The sequence below is a fragment of the Hydra vulgaris genome, chromosome 02 (genome assembly GCF_038396675.1).
Source record: "Hydra vulgaris chromosome 02, alternate assembly HydraT2T_AEP".
Taxonomy (NCBI): Eukaryota; Metazoa; Cnidaria; class Hydrozoa; order Anthoathecata; family Hydridae; genus Hydra; species Hydra vulgaris.
The window spans coordinates 70,129,469-70,150,385 of NC_088921.1; the positions used below are offsets into that span (position 1 = coordinate 70,129,469).

General features: G+C 28.6%; 1 protein-coding gene across 1 annotated transcript in view; it reads left to right on the plus strand.

The window, feature by feature from the left end:
- LOC100204188 (uncharacterized) overlaps window positions 1-20,917 on the plus strand; it is a 37,052-nt gene that overhangs the window by 11,125 nt on the left and 5,010 nt on the right. The window lies entirely within an intron of this gene.

Here is a 20,917-nt window from a genome sequence, read left to right on the forward strand (position 1 = left end):
TTGTTAACCTTGAGAGAACACTGCACATTCTTCAGATAAGTACTAAAAGTATTTTTCCATCGCTTTAAATTTGCTTATGCAACTTGTGAATCATGTTTTCAACAACTAATACAACAATTGCAACAAAAAGGGATCCCCTAGTTTGAGATCATTATAAGCTGCATAGGTCCCCAAAGGATGAGCATCCAAATTTTAACGTAAAAAAGCATTATATTTGCATATTGTTTCCTATTTTGTGATCATATTGTATCATGCTTGAGAACTTAAAGCCAACATCTTTGCCGGATACGAAATGATAGCAATCATCAAACATCATGAGCTGCCCCTTGTTTTACCCAACGTGTTTTTTCACTCAGGTTTTTAACCAAGAAATATTAATATCAATTTAGCACATTCTTAATATTTCAAACGAGGAAGTCTTGATTAAAGATAGTGTTATTAGGACCTAATGTTTCACCAAACAACTCTTTTTGAACAAAACTCAGTTGTCTTTTATATATTTGATGTTGCTTCATCATTTCTTTTTTTCCCTTTTGCGTCCTGAAACCAGTTTACTGTCACAAAAGTGATTATTTTAATATTTTAAATATAATCTTTATTTTTTCTGCTGATAATTATCCTAATTCTTAACCTTCTTTCCATGTAGTTTTAATTGAACGGTTTTTTTTCTTTCTGTGGAACTCCATTTTCTGTAAGAACCCATGAATCCCATAAATGCTGTTTGTTAACTAGCTGATAAATTTGATATTTTTTTGCTTTTAATTGGACTTTTAGGTAGATTTAAAGTAGTTTTTGTACGAATTGCTGAGCTTTTTACACCACTAGTGTAAAAAGCACAGCAATCAAGTGCATCCAAATCACTTGAATCAAATAGGCATCAAATACGTCCAAAATCACTTGAATCAAAAAAGCTAAATTTATCAAGTTCTTCAATAGTAGTTTTGTTTATTTTACTTAAAGATTCTAGTTGCCTTAGCTTTTCCCTCACAAAGCTCTCAATTTCTTTTTCATTCTAGAATACTTTCCTCGTAAGTTTCAAAACATTTGAGCTATCAAGACTACCTTACCCCATTTGTCGGTACGACCTTTTATCTCCTAATATTGAACATCTTCCATTATTATTTTTCTGGTCCTACGTCTGTCTTGTTGTAAAATATAAATAGTATCGTCATGTACAATGTCAAATAGTTGAAAAAAATATTTCAGGAATTTTGTACTCTCAGCAGCAAAAGATTTCCTCAATTTGTGTTTTCGAAAACTTTCGTATTGCAATATATATGCAAGGCCGGCGCGAAGAACCCTAACCATAACCCTAACCCTGACGGCCCCCCTCCACCATCAATGAATTTTTCGTTCATTACGTTGGAAAACTTGACCCTTTTAGACAAGTCAGTTGGCAAATGTAGACCCTTTAGACAAGTTAGTCGGCAAATTTAGACAGTCAGTCGGCAAATGTCAAACAGTCAGTCGGCAAATTTTAAAAAACGTAAACTTTTATTTTTTTTGTCGGCAAAAATTGTAATGCCACCCCCCCCTCCCTCGCTATATGACACCTACTCGTGCCGGCCCTATATATATATATATATATATATATATATATATATATATATATATATATATATATATATATATATATATATATATATATATATATATATATATATATATATATATATATGTATATATATATATATATTAGTTTATACATATAAGTAGTTTTACAAATTTTCTTGTAAATTTCATAAACATAAAATATGTATACATCAAAAATTATCATTAAAGCGTATTTGTAAATCTATTTAAGAACTTCTAAAATCGTAAACTAGAAAGTGATTGTCCTGCTCATTGGTGGTTAACAGGATAACAGTTATTTGGGTTGAGCGGTTATCAAAACATTATCAAATTATATTTTGTACATTCATTGGTCAAATGTTAGTGTATTTCACAAAAAGAGTGATCCAATTTCTTAAAGAACCGAACAGCAATAAATTTATATATTCATATACATACATATATATATATATATATATATATATATATATATATATATATATATATATATATATATATATATATATATATATATATATATATATATATATATATATATATATATATATATATATACATGAGAAACCTCATAAGTAAAACACATAGAAGGTGTAAATTATTTTAATCAAAATATTCATTATAAAGAGCTACTTTTATTTTTGATTCTTTTTATACATGTTATTATATTTTTATTCATTATTACATGTTATTATATACTTATATTTTGTATCATTTTAAACCATTTATATAAAGACGCAGTGACTGAGGACGATCAAAAAACGGCAAACACTCAATAAAATTTGCATAAATCGTAAATAAAGATGTTACATGTTAAATTTATAATTATTTGGTCAAAGATTTCAAACTTGTAATTAAAATTTTTTTTACGCCCAGCTTCAACGCGTATAATGAGCGCGTACACGTTTACGCGCGCGTTAAAGTTGACTGCCAACAATAAATAACTTTTATTAAAGTTTTAGAATTTTCAAGACAAACACATTCTCTTGATACATTAATCTCCTTTCTACATTACTCTACTAGATATTTGTAAAAAAAATGATTTTTGTTGTTGTAAGAAAAAAACTGCGTTTTATTATAACTATTGTTTATATTACAATTAATTTTGTAACTTCATCTGGTGATAGTTTTCCTCAATAATTCTTATGTTTTCTAAAAGATCTGCTTGATCAGAATCTGATCTTACTAGGAGGATCACCTGATTCATCATAGTGATAACCTTCTTACTAGAAGGTACCTGATTCATCATAGTGATAAGCTTTTTACTAGAAGGATCACCTGATTCATCATAGTGATAACCTTGATATTTTTGCCATGAGCTTAAGTCTAGAATTTTTTTATCTGTTTATTCAAACTCTCCAGTGCATCTTCCGAATATACTCCGATTGGCAAAGGTAGTTCATGTGATACAGAAGAACTATGCAGTAGCAGTTCATGTACAGTAGAAAGCATAACATACCAGTTGTACAAACTTACTATGTGTTGTCTCAGAGCAATATAAATCAAATTCATTGATACTTATAGAATATCCACAAGATATGGTTATGAGAATATTATGCGACGTTTTTACTATATCAACTTTATCAACTTAAATAATTTCGGAAAAAACTTCATTATTTTAAACCTAACTTTAGGCATGTCACCAGATAGGTTTAACTGAAGATTTACTGAATCTCTTTCTTTCTTAACTTTACAGATAATTTATCCTCGATTGTTTTGGCTCATACTTTTTAATTTCCATTTTATAACTCAAATAAAGAATGCAGTCTAACCACTATGTCCAGCACTGCAAAGTTAAAACTCCGAGCGTCAAGGTTGACATATTTTCAGTTTTTGCTTTTATTAAATTATTCAGGATTGAGTAGATTTTGTGCATGTAAGTGCGTCCAACACTTTATTATCAATCACTATAAGATCAATCCTAAAGCTGATGTTAAAGGTCACTATTCTTCCTGCAATATTAGAAGTCTACAAAACGTCTTTGAGGTAGTTACTTGATTTTTTAGATCTGTTTCTTCTTCTGCCTATAATATTGGACTCTTTTTTATATTGTAGATAAATAGGTCTATAAAAATGACAACTTAAAGAATATCCATTTTTCCAAATTTTGCCATCTGCTACTTTGAGCAATAAAGGCACATTAGCTGTACTGAAAAGGTTCTCTTTATCCTTTCTTTATCCTTAAGCTCTATAATTGTGTTGCTAGTCTTGTATTTCTGCTTATAAATACTCTTGATGCTCCATCGAAACCAATATTTGATGCTATTTGATTAGCTTGATGCTCCATCGAAACCAATATTTGATGCTATTTGATTAGCTTGATGCTCCATCGAAACCAATATTTGATGCTATTTGATTAGCTTGATGCTCCATCGAAACCAATATTTGATGCTATTTGATTAGCTTGATGCTCCATCGAAACCAATATTTGATGCTATTTGATTAGCTTGATGCTCCATCGAAACCAATATTTGATGCTATTTGATTAGCTTGATGCTCCATCGAAACCAATATTTGATGCTATTTGATTAGCTTAATGCTCCATCGAAACCAATATTTGATGCTATTTGATTAGCTTGATGCTCCATCGAAACCAATATTTGATGCTATTTGATTAGCTTGATGCTCCATCGAAACCAATATTTGATGCTATTTGATTAGCTTGATGCTCCATCGAAACCAATATTTCCATATAAAACTCCAAATATTTTGTTATTTTGAACACATTCCGGCATATCAATTATTTAAGCTATTCTACTAACAGTGTGATCAAACATGCTTTGATGAGTACAATTTGCAGAAATTTCAGAAAAATGTATATATTTAGGACAGCATTTCAATTTTTTCACTAAAAAATTGTGCAAAGTAGGATAAGTATGTACATTGTGTACAAGAGTTAAGTTTTTAATCATTTGAGTTTATCACGGTGATTATTGTTCATTTTTAATGCAAGAGCGTCCCCTACATTCATATTAATGGGCAAGGTTTTATCTAAAGTGCCATCAACCTTTTTAATCTGTAAAACATTAGACAATATTTTTTTAAATAGAGGCATTTTTTTCTTTTTCCAGAAGCATTTGCACTTCTTGTAGTGTCTAAATATAGAGCTTTATCATGTTCCTTGACTAGTTCTTTCATCTTTTTCCTTTTGCTTCAATCTCCATTGTTTTGGGGCCTTCCAGGACTAAAATGGCTATTTTTATTGGTCAAAAGATTTATTTGAAGCCAATCATGTTTTTTGTTTTTGTATGAATGTATCATAAATACGGACACATTGCTTTAGTTTTTTCTTCACATTTGAAATAAATATAACTAAAGCAACCTTTACTTCATTTAAGTTTCTTTTGCTAATTTCCTCAGTATTATTTATTTCCTAAAGTAAATCCTTCCGTAATCGTAATTTATCAACTCCTAATACGTATGTTTGAAATAAGATTTAATCTTTTCCTCGATATTTTTTTCTAAGAATCATCGATACAATAAAATCTTTAATATATCTGAAACATTTTTTATTACTTTATAAATTTTTTAAATTTATAAAGTAATAAAATTTTATATTATTATTGCTTTAACAATTATCATCAATACTAAATTTGTGAGTATGCTTTTTGAAGCATATTGTTTTTTTTTTTGTTTTTTTTTGCATTTTTGAAGCACATTTTAACAAACTTCTAAATAGTATATAATGACAAACGTACGTTTCTCAAAACTATATTTAATTTTAATGTTTAAATAGTATATAATAACAAAAGCACGTGTTTCAAAACTATATCTATAATAACTGTTTAGATAGATAGAAATCCATAAAAACCTTTTTTCCACCATTAAAAAACTTTTAAAATGGTGGAAAAAAGGTTTTTATGGGTTCATTAAAAACAAACCGAAAAAATCCCTTTACATTCCAAAATTAGGAATGTTATTTAACAGGAAAAAAATATACATATATTCTTGGAACTCGGTGGAACATTTTTTTAGCTGGTATATGAACCAAAAGAATACAATTATTTGCTACATTACTTTAAAGAATTCCTTAAATTTAAACAAAAAAATTTGATTTTCTTTTTTCTTTTCAATATATTTGAAATATATAGAGTCAAAAATTACCTTAAAAATAAATATAAACTTTTATTTAAATTCAACGTTTTAGTTGAATAAAAATCTCACATTTTTCAGATTTCTTTGAAAAAAAAAATCAAATTTTGACTTCTCTCAACTTGAAAATATAAAATAAAATTTTCATAAAAAAATTATTTTTACTTTTGAAATAAAATTTAATATTATTTAATATTATTTAAAAAAGTACATTTAATTGAAAAAAGGTTGTGAGGGGTCTATTGCCAGTTTTTTGTTGTTTTGAGTCACTGTGCGACGCATATAACGGTGATTAAAAGTTTCTGACTGTTATTAAAGATATGTCATAAGTTTCTGAAGAAACTTCTGACGTACTGTAACTAATTTTATTAATTATAAAACTAATATTATTATTAATTATATTATTACTAATATTAATTATAAAAATAAAAAAAGGCTTTGTAATAGTTATTTATTAATGTTTTGTAGCAATGAAAAATATTTTTGAATACTCAACTTTTTTATTTTAATAATGACCTTCAGCTATATATCTGGTCTTTACAAAGATGATCTTTAAAAACAGTTAAATATATTACCAAGCAAAAATTTATTTGAACGAAAAAAATATATATATTTAAAAGGATATTTAAAAAACATAAGTATATTTACTTTTTTAAGTTTATATATTACTTTTGTTATTTTATTTAGTGGCAAATTTTTTGGTCTATGAGATGACCAACTTCCAGATATGGAGCAAACTCCAAATATTTATATATTTATACTTAGGTAAGGATGGTTTGCAAAAAATTGCGATGATTAGAGCATGAGAACAAAAACTCCCAAACTTTTCGCCCCCCTCCCTGCTCCAAATGTGAGAGCAACAAGTTGATAAAACATTCTTTGTACTACACACTATTAGACTTACATTTAACGATAAATTTTAAGTTTCATGTTATAATCTTTCAGCGATCAAAAGTTATGACCATATAAAATTTGTAACCCCCTCAAGTTGAAGGGATTCAAACTTTATGTGGTCATAATTTTTGAATGCTAAAATGATATACTATGAAACTTAAAATTCATTGATAAATATTTTTCCGATTCTGAACTTTTTGCAAAGAATTCTTATTTTACATAAGTATTAACATTTAAATGTTTGAAATTTACTCCATGTCTGGAAGTTAGCTATCTCAAAGACCAAAAAATGCTGGATCCGGCCCTGATTTTATCATTATAAATAATAATTAATATAACTTAACCCACACATTCTTTCATTTGTTTTTCTTTTTTTTTTTTTAGTATATGTTGAGAACGATACGAAGACAGCATAAGTTTCTTTCAAATGTAAAAATTGTTTTTAAGAAGAAAATAAAACTAAAATTTCCGTTTCTTATTTTTATTATCGAAAAAAAAGCATAAAGTTCTTTCTTAAAAAGTCAAATTTTCGTGTTTATATATATTTTATATGTATATAAATCAAGAATTAAAAATCATATATATTTTATATCTATATAAATCAAGAATTAAAAATATTTACTTTTTGCTTTTCAATATTTGAAAGAAGTTTATGCTTTCTTATGACAAGCGCTGGGTGCATGTTTAAATGCTAATAAAAATATTTTTAATGTTTACATAAATTATTGACGTCATTTTTACATTATTAAATAAATCTATTTAATATTTTTATGACTTATTGTACTATGAAGTTAATTTTTATAAGTTTATAACAAAAATTATAATTATTAAAACAAATTTTAAACAAATATAAAATAAACACATATCACAACAGAACGAATACTCCAATTTTATCAAAAACACTTCCAGTTTAAGTTTTTTTTTTTTTGTGTGTGAATGTTTTGTTATTTATTAAGAAAGTATTTGTAAATTTTGTATGTCAATGATCGATAATGGTCTGCTAAAGTTTTAGGCTTGCGATGAGTTGATTAATCAGGTATTATATCTGCAATTATTTAATATTTTTGGCTGTGGAAAAAATTATAATTTTCAAAACAGTTTTCTTATTAACTAAACATGTACTGACTTTAAGCAGGTCATAATGTTTCATAGTAAAGCATTTATCTATTGTCAAATATTTTAAATATTTGTTTACAATTTTTTTAAAGTTATAGTAACAGATAAAGTAATGATAACTAGAAGATGGTATGGTGATGTAACTTTTTCCTTTTTTTTTGACAAACTTTGTTGAAAAAGTAATAAATGTGACAGATTTGGTTTGAAAAAAGACTTCAAATATTATTTTTTTAAACTTTTGAAAGTTTATAAAAACATTTTAAAGTTTACAAGAATGTTTCCATTGTAAAAATATTGAATAGATATTGAAATGTACAACAGTTACATTTCATTCTTTTGACTTCTTGGATTTACGTTTTTTCAAAGTTTTCTTAAAATGCAATTATAAAAAACGACTAATCTATTTAGTTAAATTAAGATACTAGACGATAAGACTCTCTAGTCTTTAATGAGTTATCCTTCCCAAAAATGCATTTTGCATTAATAATACTTAACAGTATTAACGCGCCATATCACCTAAAAGCACATTTACAAACGAATTTTAATTCGTCTAAGCTGGCAAAAAAATTTTGAATGAATATATATGATACAACATTTTTAAACATTTTGCAACTTCCAAACTTACGAATGTTCATGCTAATGTAAAATGAGCCTGTATGTTCATGCTTATTTCAAATGAGATTCTGAGAGTCTGGACACAAAAAATGACCCTAAATGTTTACCACCCAACGCTAAGTGATGGTTATAAGTTAATTAAATATTTTTTTACTCTCTTGTAAAATTTAAATTTACCAATATGTTTTACACTTTTGAATAAATTTTTATTGTTTTAAAGTTATGACCTTATAAAATTTCTACTCCTCAAAATAAAGGGGTTGTAAATTTTACATGCTTATAACTTTCAAACATTAAAAAAATTGTTAGTCAAAAATTTAAAACCTGTTGATGAACTTCAATTTAGAGTAAAGTAATAAAATATTGTATCAACTTATTATGTTCACATTTAGCTTAACATTCTTATTTGACATGAATATTAGTAATCTTAAATAAAGTATTTTCTCGGCAAACGGCTCTTTCGGATTTAAGTATTTTTTTAAATATAATTTTTTTGTTAACCAGGTTATTTATAGACAATCCAAGTTTTCAAATCACATGAAGCGTGATTTGAAAACTTTTTATTTTTTTATTAAGTGGGTAATTATAAAAGATTTTCAAAAATGCGTCAAAATTTACTTTACTCTTAATACCTATAAAGTACGCCAAAGTTTATTTTATTCTCAATACGTCAAAAATAATTCAAAATTTATTTTATTCTCATAATAATAATTATCAATAAATTACGTTAATCTATGATAGAAATAACAAAGAATAATATTTCATCGATTCGATAAAAGATTTTTGAAAAATAAAAATTAGTCCTGGAAAAAGGTTCAGATTGAAAATAAATTTTGATCAGAGTATGTGTAAACTGCGAGAGTTTCTTAAAACTTTTTGATATCCGCCGGATTCGGTTTTTGGATTTTTGAAAACGGCCAGAAATCAGATAACTGGTCAATAAAATTTTTAGTATGTAAAAATAACAAATTTTTCTTAAATTTAACTTTTATAAATCTTTATTCAATTTTAAATAAAACAATTTTAGAAAAACAAACGCATTCAACATTTTATCAGATAATCGTGATCTGATTTTGGTGCGGAATTTAGCTGATATTGAAAATTCTCGTTCAGAATCGGTAGAAGTTGGCCTGATTGAACAAATTAGATCAAATATTTCTTTTAAGTTCTCACTATTACTTATTTCACTGTCAGGATTGCAAAGTTTATTTATCATAAACTTGATTGCATCTGCTGATGACAAAGAACCATCTTTTCTACTCAGAAATTCTACAGTTAATTTTATAGGTTTGAAAGCATTAACCAAATCAGAGGTTGAAATTTACTTATGATCGCATGTCCATTTTATTTAACTCAAAAAGAGATTCATTTATAAAATACTCAACCATATTAATTAACGAGTTCAATCTAGTTTTTACGTCTAGTTTGAGCTCTAAAGAATGTCTTTCTCCTCCCCCAAATTTGATCTTGTCTTGCGAAATATGAGTTCTAACTGTTTTTTTTTGTTTAAAAAGAAGCAGATAAATTTTCATATGTTTTTGATGTTTTCTTGAATATTTACTAAATTTTTAAGTTCAACTTTTGACGGACCAACATCTTTGACGGACCAACATCTTTGACGGACCAACATCTTTGACGGACCAACATTTTTGACCGGCCAACATCTTTGACAGACCAACATCTTTGACGGACCAACATCTTTGACGGACATCTTTATCTTCAACTTTATCTTCAAAACAATCTTCATCAACATTTTCTTCATTCAATACATTGAGTTATTACTATCATCACTGTATAAATTATTTTGAATACGTTCCAATTCACTTTTTTTTTTTTTCTTTCTACAAGATGTGTTGCATACAGCTAAATGCAAGTCATGGTTGAAATATAGCTGGTAAATTGCAGAAATGTGCAGCCATGACGCAGCGGATTTTAAACGTTAAAATTTCTCAAAAGAAATGTTAACGTTTTCTAAATGAGTTTTAACTAGATCAACAAGTTAGATGCAGAATAAGGTTTAAAAGTTCTCATTCACCTAAGATTATGCATTTCTTTTTCTATAGCATCATGTAAATTGGTGTTTTATCCAAATACCTCACCACTCGTCTAGTGCGTTAATGAATCTTCTTTTCCAGCTTTCAATTGATATTGTAGTTATGTGAGCTTTTTTATTTATAACTTTTATGAATAAGTCCCATGATATTGGATTCAGTTTTTGGCAGATGTTTGGTACATTTGACTATCAACTCTCGACAGCAGCAATTTAACTCATAATTTTTTGTTAGCTACAACGTGTTTTAAAATTATTTTTTGTTCTTTTAGAAATCCCCGTTTCAGAAATCTTATGCAAGTAGTATTCGTTACCTTTGCAACAAAAAAACAACTGTTCCGAATCTCCATGCCTTAATTACTTAAAATAATTCAAATGTATTGAAATACTGTTAGTGACAGTACACGCTTTGCAAAGATTCGGTTAATGCCAACCTAGCTGACCCATACATATCAAGGTACCCTGTGATGCCAACCTAGCTGACCCATACATATCAAGGTACCCTGTGATGCAAATATTAACATCTTTTATATTTGTCCGCGGAAAATAATTTAATTTGAATGTTCAAATTAAGTGAAATTTTGACTTTATAGTGCGACAATAAAAACATTTGTACAATGAGAACCACAACATATAGTTTGATAAAAATTGGTGCAAATGTAGCTAGGGTTTGGAATACCGGACCAAAAATCAAATACTGATATTTCGGTATTGAAAATTTAATCCCGGGATATCCGGTATTAAAACGGTATAATTAGATTTCCTTTAAAATGAATGAATACTATAATTAAAGAATGGTTTGGCAATTAAAAAAAGCTATATTAACTTACTTAAAGAATAAAAAAAAAGAAAAACAAATTTCAGTAAAATATTAGTTATATATTAATCATAAGAAAAGGAAGAAAACATAAATTTTTAAGGTTCTACTTTTTCTGCAGTTGGTTGTTGATATAAGATCTCAATAGACATAGGTTGTTGAGCGAATTATCTCCCATCCTTGACCGAATTCTGGTGCAGATTTAGCCAGCTACCGAAAAAGCTCTCTCTGATTCTACACTGGTTGGTTGAATACTTAGCAAATAATTATATATTAAAGTTAAGTATTTTCCGCTTATGCCATTTGTCTCAAAAAATGAATCCAATTTCTTTTTTTATTGAGCGTGTGAGATCTTTTTTATTTCGGTCGATTCTACTATCAGGTAATCTGGTGCAAATTTTTTTTGATATTGCTATCTCCAACTTTTCTTTTAAAGTCAGAGAAATTTCATTTCTTTAATCAACTTCATCATCATCGACATTGAATATTATATTTGTGTCTATTATATTGTTGGCTGAAGTAGATGTTGCTGCTAAAGGTGCAGTTTCATAATGCAAGTTGGCCACTCCCAGACGTTGTATCTGTGAAAGGATAACTTTTGCAATTGCAGCTTTGGTAATGATCGGAAATAATTCATAATCTTTATCAATTTCATCATCGTTCGGATTTTCATTGGAGTCTGCATCGTGTAAATATTGCAAAACACTTGAAATAATTGTTCGTCTTTCAAGAATACGTACTTTTAAAGCTACTTTCAATTTATAACTTTATGAACATGGATGGCCAGTTATTGATTTCATCATAAATTGAATTGCAGCATCTGCAGATAATAAAGTTGCATTTTTTCGGCAGATTGCTTCAACTGTAAGCTTCTGAAAAAAAATGGTGATTGATGGTGATTTTAAATCTATTAGACTCTTTTTGATGCAATTTTTTAATTTGACAAAACGTTCTATCATAGACACCAAACTATTCCATCGTGCTTTTGAGTCTAAAACCAATTCTTTCCCGAACTCTTCTTATACATATTTTTGTAGGACTTTGTCATTTTTTGTAGGCGAAGAACGAAATATTTTGACCACTTTTCGAACTTTTTGAATTAATGGTAACGTTTGCTGATGTACCAGAAAAGAAGAACTATCATTATCGTTTTCAGTGGAGATTATGAGTAAAACATTTTCATTTTCATAATCTTCATCAATTAATTCGTCTTCATCTGTGGAATTCTGCTCTTTTTCAAATCTGGGTGTAGGAACTGGTGTAATATTGGCATCTTCTTCATTATACAGACTATCCTCAATATTAGGTTTTTATAGAGTTCGCCGATAACAACCAACTAAATTCCATGCGCTAAACGTAGCTGCTGATGTGCTTCGATTAACCTGCTTACCTTTGTCATAACTGCAGCAAAGTTCTATATAATTTCTATAAACTTTTGGAACATATGGCGTATATAAATTATATAGAAATGCTATAAAATTTCTATAGAATGTCTATTAATTTCTATAGAAATTGCTATAAAACTATTTTTTCTATAAAATAAAAAGTAGAAAAGAAAGTTCTATTGGAATTTCTATAGAAATTAAGAGAGGTTCTATAGAAATTCTATAGACCATATGTTCCAAAAGTTTATAGAAATTCTATAAAACTTTTTTTCCTGGGCGATGTCCATTTATCGAAAGTCAGAGAAAATCTTTTTCCATTAGCAATTCCGCTCGATAATTCTTTAATTACTTCGTCTAGTATATTTTTACTGTAACTTAATACCATTTTGTGAATTGTTTTGTGATCCTTTGGTATGTTAGAAAAGCCTCTGGCTGTTAAGGCTTTTCTGATATCATATGATGTGCAAATAATGTTGAATGATAAACCATCACACCCAGTCATCCTAGCTAAAATATCTGGCAATGAATCATCCATTTTATCACTTTTAAAAAAGTTGTTTATAGTTACTGAAGGTTTTGATGTCTGTAAAAATTCTGAAGAATCTAAAACAATGGGGCCACCTACATCTCTTTTTAAAAAGTTGACTTAATGAATTGTTTTTAAATGGGTATGAAGACCGCTTGTAGAACCTCCATGTGTTTTTATTATTTTCTTACACAATTTGCATTTAGCACACTGTCCTGCTTTTTCTCTCACAAAATGAAACCATGGTGAATTTTTATCATTTGCTTTGGAATGCTCCTCAAAATCTTGAATATTGATATCGGTATAAAATACAAATTTTCTAAAAGGTAATAAAATGTATAATTTATAATGTATAGTTTAACTTACCGTTTGGAATTTTATATAATATTTTAATTTAACTAAAAATAACCAACATCATATATGATATTGGTATATATATATACCCACATTTAATTTTGCACGATGGATTTTGTTTCCATTTATAAGATCAATTAAAATTCTAAACTTTTCGAGCTTTCGAATGGTGAAATTATTTCGAATACCGAATTAGCGGTATTCGACTTTTTCAATACCGGTATTTCGGCAAATATAAATTGTTCCAAATACCGGGATCCCGGTATTCCCAACCCTAAATGTAGCATATGACTACATCAAACTCTAGATAAAAATTCACTCGGATTAGGTCAATTGTTAAGGATTTATAGCATTTTAAATTTATTTTTTTTCAAATTTTTGGCTACTTAGACCTCAAAACGTTCACTATTCGATCACTATTTCAAAATAAAGATTACATCAGTTTTTGATTATGAATATTTATTTTACTATCAACAATTTTTGTTAGAATCGTTTTGTTACTACATGTACTATTTTTATTTTATAGACAAAAATATTGATTTACTATTTGAAGTGTGGTTTGAATTGGCTTATGCATATCGTAATAATCTCAACATTTTTTAAAATATAAACTATTGCCAAAATGCAAAAAAAGTGATTAAAAAAGTGCAAAACCTGGCAAAAGGACTATCAGTTAGTAAACAAAAAAAAAAGTTCTTGTTAAAAAAATTTTTATTGGCCCTTGAAACCTTCTTACATACATTGACTTTCGAAATGAAGTGAAATTTTTTTATATTATATTACTGATCAATTAGCATTTAATTAAATTGTATGACTTGGTCTTAAATTTTATCCACAAGAAATTTATTAAAATCAGCATAATATACTCTTTTAGTCAAGTACTCTTCAAAATGTTTACATGCAATATTAAAACTAAAAATAACTAATTGCAGCTAAAGATAAAATGGTTAAAATGTTCAATATGAAGCGGAAGCTATGATTTTCTGCTGCCTAATCTAATAAATCATGTTATGGTAGCAGTTCATCAAAGATGCTTACTGTTCAGATCAATCATACAGCATAACATAAAAATCTTTTTTTATGCTCTAGATGATTCTTGTTTTGTTTAAACCTTGACCAATGTTTATAATAGTCTTGATGACCAATGTTTATAATAGTTTTGATGACCAATGTTTATAATAGTCTTGATGACCAATGTTTATAATAGTCTTGATGACCAATGTTTATAATAGTCTTGATGACCAATGTTTATAATAGTCTTGATGACCAATGTTTATAATAGTCTTGATGACCAATGTTTATAATAGTCTTGATGACCAATGTTTATAATAGTCTTGATGACCAATGTTTATAATAGTCTTGATGACCAATGTTTATAATAGTCTTGATGACCAATGTTTATAATAGTCTTGATGACCAATGTTTATAATAGTCTTGATGACCAATGTTTATAATAGTCTTGATGACCAATGTTTATAATAGTCTTAATGACCATTGTTTATAATAGTCTTGATGACCATTGTTTATAATAGTCTTGATGAGCAGCTTCGATAGTTTGTTTAATAGGGCTCTTAGGTTGATCCTTTGCGATTGATGAAATCTTTGGTTTGGTGGAAGACGGTGTGAATTTTGGGTGTTACGCTTGCACCAGTTATCATTGTTTGTATGAGCTGTATCATTTCTGGAGCACATTCGCATTTTTAAGAAGCTTTTTTCATTCATTTTCTTTAAACTGGCCCCCATTATACGGGCTCAGTTGAATGTGGAAGGCAGCTGGCCACCTAACAGCTTTTATCCAAGGAGTTTTAAGTATCTTGAAAAGATGATTGACAACTCCTATAAGGAGAAGCAATTCCATCGGTGGGATTATTTCCAAAATCAGAACATTGTCAGGCCCAATGATGATTGGCTGTTGAATGACATTGCCAAACATCTTAGCACAAACAACAACCCTGCCAGATTGCTGAACTCGACTCGACTCGAGGCTTGGTATCAGCTCTTAAAGCAGTATCAACAATGCTTAGACAAAACTTGAGAAACCTTTATCATAAAACATTATAGCTTAGTTTTAATAATAAATTTTTTAAAACATTATAGCTTAGTTTTAAAATATTGCACTTTGAAGTATTATGCTATTTCAAAGCAATTAAGAAAAAAAATTTAAAATAACTTTTCAAGAATTTAGACCCAATGCTCCTGTTTGGGAACATTTCTTAAAGTGCAAAGTAAACGAAACTGCTTAATGCAAAGCTTGTTACATCATTGTAACAATCATCGGAGGCTGCACAAATGTTATGCGAAAGCATTTAAAGATTAGACATTAAATAGAATTGTCATTATTAAATCCTAAAAAAATTGTTCAAAGTTCATCCTAAAAAATATCAGAAATTTTGTACAAGCAAAAGATAGTATTGCCAATATACTAACAGATCTCATTGCAATTGATGGACTTTAATTTAACACTGTTGCTAAAAGTAAGAGGTTACAAGTATTTGCTCTTGCCAAAAGACAACAAGCACCTTCTTGTTCAATTTACATTAAAATTATTTTATTGGACCATGCAAAGACATCAAGGATAAATTAACGGCTGAATTAAAAGACATAAAAGCTAACAAAATCAGATTTAGCTTAACTGTTGATCAAGATAATTGGAAAAAATTGCGTCGTTATATAAACACCAATGTGCACCTAAATGGATGCCTTTATAATCTTGGACCTGTACGTGTCGTCGGGAGTATATCATCTGAAAAAGCTGTTGAGATAGTAAGTAAAAAGTTACTAAATTCAAACTGGAACTTAACAATGATGTTGTTAGTACCACTACCCATGTTGCATATGTTATGATTAAATTTGGCCTATTAACCAACCAACTACATCAACTACTACACAATAAGGAAGACTTCAGTATAAAATCTCTCAATAAAGAATTTTCTGTCTTTGAGTCAACAAAAAAATATACTTCTAATTTGGAGACTTTATTTCAAACTCTCTGACTAAATAAATATTTACCTGCGGTAGTTGTAAGTAGAGGCCGACCAGATGTTTTAGCAAGTCGAATATTTCCTTCAGGGGGTAGTTATTTCTTAGAATTATTCCCTGAATTATCCCTCCATTAACATACCTACAAATATTATTGATTACAGACGATATAAACCTAGGAAATAATTGCTTAAATTACAAAGAAATAATTCCTACATAAACATTTCTTTTTACTAGACCTACACGTGATTATGTAAATCAAATTTTCAAAAAGCGACAAAACGCTTCAAAAATAGACATCTGTTTTATAAGAAAAGAATAATTATCAAAGATATAAAACGTCAAATAGAAATTATCAAAAATGTGCACCTAAGTATGGAGATTCTGAACTCTCTAAAGCATGTCATGGCAAGAGCAGAAGCTAGAGATGCGTGGTTCAACGTCGCCATTGGGCAAATTTTAAAATATTAGTAACGAAGGATGCATGAACTTCCTTTCAAAGCTCTTCCCCGGTGCTCTGTAATAAGACCGTAATGACTTCTTGGGGCACATACAAAAAAAAAATTTAAAAAAATATAAAAAAGTCCTCTAATAGAAGAAAAAAATACCTAAGACAAGATTGCTCGAAAAAATTTTTTGGCATAATATTGCTGCTGATATCAGTGAATATCTAAAGAGTTGCAAAAAAACAGTGGAAAAAGGTAGAATTAAAGCCAGTAACTTCACTTCAAATAAGTTGAAGTAGATATCTGTAACTTTTTAGTGATTGATTGATGTCACTATTATCAAATAAGTTGAAGTAGATATCTGTAACCTTTTAGTGATTGATTGATGTCACTATTATCAAATAAGTTGAAGTAAATATCTGTAACCTTTTAGTGATTGATGGGCATTTTTAAATCATCTTCTTAATTAACTTTTTTTTCAAAATGATTTAAAACCAAACCTATTGTAATAAGTAATGCGTTGGCATGGGTACTTTAAAATGCAAATCTTTCTTATTACCAAGGTCAGGGATTCAAAAATGAGGTATGTAAACAATATGAAACAACCTGAGCAGAACAGAGATTTAAGTCTGCTTAACACAAGAACTCTTTGGTAAAGGTTTCAGAAGGTCCTGAAATGTGGTAGCAAATTATCAAGGGTATTCTTTTTGCACATCACTTTGATATTTTTGTACTTACGATTTTCCATTTATTCTAATCAAAAGAGTTTTTAACCACAATGATTGACCAGTTTTTCCAATTGATGTGAAGTATCATCTGGACAAAGATGAAAATAATAAATAAATAAGCTAGAATACAAAGATTCAAATGAAAGCAGTGACTCTTTCTTAAATTTTTGATGTCATCTTGTCATAAGCAACGAAAGTCAGAACAACAATTGCCAGGGCCGACTACACGGGTCTCGAAGTAGGGGGGGGGGGGGCACAATCATCAATTTGTGAAAAAAGTCCTCCATATCTAGATTTTTCTTTCATAGATGGCAATTAATGTAGATGAAATTACGTTTTAAAAAATGACAAACGGTTTGACCGTAAAGGTGGGATGTTTCAACAAAAATGTCTTGGTATTTGCACTGCTATCAACATCTCTGAAAAATGAGTTGCGACTTTAGAAAATGCATTGGGATTAACTTTTAAGAATACATACAACATTGTTCAATATAAACACTACATTCAGGGAGCAGATGGCAAATTAAAATTGATATCAAATAAAGAATTTGCAAATTTTTGAAATCGTGCACCAGATAAATTTACTGAAATGATTTTGCTTTATGTTGTACAACAATAGGTGAATTTTTTCCCTGGACAAGGTCTTGTCTTACTTCCAAAGATATATATTGATACGTGGAAATCTATTAAAAACCCCTCCAATCATAATGACAACGTAAATATTGTAAGTACACAAGGGCCCACAAGAACAATGGAAAAGTTGATTACCCAGTTAACTATCAAATTTTATTGGTGATAAAAAATGGAGATCTTCTTATCTTTTCTTGACGCCCTGGAAACACCTTGGAAACATTTTTGTTATGCCATAGATTGAATCTTCTGGAATACGAAAGTGTGTCACCGAGTTAATAATCTATCAAATTTAGGATAAAGAATGAACTCTATGAGCACACAGTGGCAGATAGAAACATTTTGGAAGGTAAAGATGATTAGTTGAACAATAACCTTATGGACGCAAAACTAAAGTTAATTTGAGAAGTCCTTTGTAGCTTTGGAAATGTACCAATTGGTATTAAACTGCAACAAAAAGTTGAATTCATATTTTTTGGCGACCATCTTCAGTTATTCTACAGTGTTAGTTTTCTTTGGTTATTTGCATTTACTTCGAGTAGAAGGGTTCAAGTGTGCAATAGCCTCCGCACTAGCATAACATTGATTTTGAAAACATGTTTAAAATCCCCCTATAAACCAATTCTTAGGATTGACGAGCCTGAAATTTATTTCTTTAGTTAATAAGTGTACCAATAGTTTTAACTACGGTGTCTTTGTCTTGGGTTTTGCTAGTAATTTGTTAAATTGAAAATTCCATGGAAGTGCTCTTTTTGCTGTAAATAAAAATTGCTATCACTATATTAAATGCTTGATAGACTTTTATCTGTTCCTAACACACAGTGGGCCAGAATTTACTTTTACTGAATAAAACTAATAGTTCGTCATATAAAAAAGATTTAAAGTCTATTTTTGCACTGTTTACTAATTTAAGGATTGCGGTTTCAATGGTGATATTAGTTTTAATTTAAAGTTGCTATGGATACCTAAATGTAGAAGCACATGTTTTATTGCCTATAATAAATATTAACTGGACAAAAGTAATAACTTTATTGGATTATTCCAATAATTACTACATTGAGAATTTTTTATACTACAAATGTAGTGATACTATGGATTTTTTATTTAGTAGATAGTCACGCCTGAAATCGCTAGCAACGGTTCATTTTGCATCATTACTAGCTCAAGTGTCTTTCTTAAAACACCAAAATTATAATAGTTCTTATAACACCAAAGTTATATATAAAAAATTATTGCGGCAGTGTGGTTGAACGTTATTTTATGCATATAAAAATTTAAACACATACCCACAGTAACTGATCCAGAATTTTTAGGTGGGGGGGGGGGGGATGTTGATACTAAAAAAAGGCCTCTAAATTGAAAAATAATTTTTTTTTAACTCTGGTGAGGAAAGGGGATGTTACCCTATCTTCCCTCCTCACTGGATTCGTCACTGATATCCAATTAATAATTTTAGTTTTTTTTTTCATGCAAGGCTTAATTTTATATTTCATGACACTACTACATAATTCATAGAAAAAAAAACCTAAAACATAAATCTTTTTGTGTATATAATGATATAAAATTTTTGGTTTGAAATTTTTTTCAAGCCAAAACTCATATATCCTGATAATTTTAAAACAGCTTCTTTTTCTTTACCATCTTGGCGCAAACTACAAAGTGATGCAAACAATATTTCTGAAGATAAAAATGATGTAACTAATGGTGCCAATCTTTTTATCTTTGTTTAATATAGAGTTGCAGGTTTGTTATTACAAACCTGCAACTCTATATTATTCTTGTAATCAAACATTTAACAACCTTTCCATCATCAGATATAATACCTCAGAGTGCTACAAGTACTCTGTCAGCTAGAGCAAAAAATAGCAACTGAAAAATCCCAGGCGCGCGTGACGCAAAAAAAACAACAGATTTTATACGCTTGGTTTAATCTAATAAAATGATATAGAATGTACTTTTATCAATAACCACGTATTGTAGTTGTACCTAAGGTAAAATTATTTAGCTGAACTTTTATACAAGGTAATATTTAATTCTATAGAGTTAGACAACTTTTTTTACACAACCTTTACACAACAGCAGTTTACACAATAGTTTACCCAACTTTTTTTTTAGAAGCGGATGCATTTTTAATCCATTCATTACAAAGGTTGAAAAAAAGGTAAAAAATGGTAAAACTAAAATTATCTTTTTAATCTAGAGAAACAATCCAGTTTTGGTCCTAAAAAACCGTTTATTATTTAACAACTTCTTAACAACCGAAACATGCGAAGTAAACTACAATCCGCGTCACTTTTGCAATGAAAAAAAATAGTATATTTTTCATATTTTAACTTTCTCATTCAAAGTTTCACAAATACTAATCTGAGTAAGCGAGACCGATTAATGAACATTACTTTGCAACTATCTGAGTTATTAAAATTTGTAGAAAATTACTTAATGTATTATCGAAGATGATAATGTAAATAATGTAACTAAAACAAACACATTTTGTAAAAATTTAGATTTTTATATTTAACTTAATCTTAAAAAAAACTAAATCAATGGGACCTAGATTTATATGATTGTCCTTTATATCTTTGTTTTAATTATTTACCTTTTTCCTTAGTTTCTTTTTTACTTTTCTCCATTTTTTTGAAGTATTGGTTAAATGTTTATGGTGAACACATATATTAAGTCAATCATTAATGCATTTTTTCAAAAAGCTAAAAATTAA